Below are 1742 nucleotides of genomic sequence, written 5' to 3'. Positions count from 1 at the left end.
AACCTCTAACTCTTGGGCTCCAGCGATTCTCTTGCCTCAGCCTCCCGAGTAGCTGGGACTACAGGTGCCTGCCACAATGCCCAGCTATTTTTTTTGTTGCAGTTTGGCTGCGGCTGGGTTGGAACCTGCCACCTTTGGTATATGGAGCTGGCACCCCACTCACTGAGCCACAGGCGCTGCCCAAGAACCAGATTGTATTTGTGCCCAATCTGTTGTGCACCTATTTATTGCAGCAATATCAAATTGCCACAAAACTTTTACAATCAGCCAGGTGCAATGGCTCATGCCTGTAATCCTAGCACTCTAGGAGGCCAAAGCAGAAAGATAGCTTGAGGTCAGGAGTTCTTAGCAAGAGTGAGACCCCCCCCCAGCTCTGCTAAAAATAGAAAAAATTAGCCAGGCATTTCGGTGGGTACCTGTAGTCCCAGCTGCTCAGGAGGCTGGAAGATTGCTGGAACCCAGGAATTTTAGGTTGCTATGAGCTAGGCTGACACCACAGCACTCTAGCATGGATAACAGAGTGAGACTCTATCCAAATAAATAAATAACCTTTAAAACACCTGCTTTCATTTTCTGTGCTTACCATAGATTAGGGGCATCACTTTGATTAGTATTGTCCTAATGTGTTGGGGAAAGTTGTTGGTCGGGATGATATACTATTATGTATTAGTCTTTCCATCACTCAGTGATGATTAAACATTTCCACCCATTGCTCTGTGACTTTGAATGCCTCTCTGTAGGCAGAGTGCCCTGCCTCATTGTCTAACTTGGTCTCGTGACCTTCTTGGGACCATGGAATGCAAACAGTGACAGCATGCCTGTTCTGAGCAGGAGCTTTAGGAGGCATCACGCCTTTTCACCAACTCTCTTGTTCTTCCTCTGTGCTGCAAGAACGATATAACCCAACTAGGGGCTGGTGGGTTATATGGTTACAGCTCAGCCTAGCCGTGGGGTGAGCCACAGAAGCTGACCTACAATCACCAACGTGTAATGTGAACAAGAAATATACATTGGTCTTTGTAAATTAAGTGTTGGCAAATGACAGTCCCTCTGTTGGCCAAATCCAGTCTACTGTCTGTTTTTGTAAAGCCTACAAGCTAAGAATTTTTTTTTTCATCTTTGACGTGCTGAAAAATAATCAAAAGAACGAGTAATATTTTGAGATGTGAAAACCATGTGAAATTCAAATTTTTGTATTCATAAATAAAGTTTTATTGGAACACAGCCATGTTCATTCACTTACATATTGTTTATGGCCGCATTGATTTACAACAGCAGAGCTGCAGTGGAGACCATGTGCCTGTTCCACAGTACCTAAGATATTAATATCTGTTCCTTACAGAAAAAGCTGTCCTCTGTTGTAAGCTACAGAGATACTGAGGTTGATTGTTACCTCAGCAAAGATGACTAACGTAGTCAAGATGAGTTTAAGGAGAGAAGGGAGTAGCCCCAGAGAACTGAGTGCCATGCACCACAAAAGCACTCTGGATCACTCCCATTTGCTGTTACTGTGGACAGGAGGCCCTTCTGATTTTTTTTTTAACCTTTCAACTCTTCGGAAGAAGCAGCAATGGAATGAGGTAGTCTCTTAGCTTGGAATTCCTTGCCTTGAGTATTTGAAGGAGAGGCTGACAGGAGTGAAATGTCTGTCCCCCTGCCTACCCGTATCTTTATTCTCTGTCTTTATAGTTAAATTTCCATGGCACACCTAAATTATGTTGATCAAAAAAGAGTGAAAAAAA

Source organism: Otolemur garnettii, unplaced genomic scaffold, assembly GCF_000181295.1.
Source record: "Otolemur garnettii isolate 467f Iridium unplaced genomic scaffold, OtoGar3 scaffold00204, whole genome shotgun sequence".
Lineage (NCBI taxonomy): Eukaryota > Metazoa > Chordata > Mammalia > Primates > Galagidae > Otolemur > Otolemur garnettii.
This window is presented reverse-complemented; position numbering follows the sequence as displayed.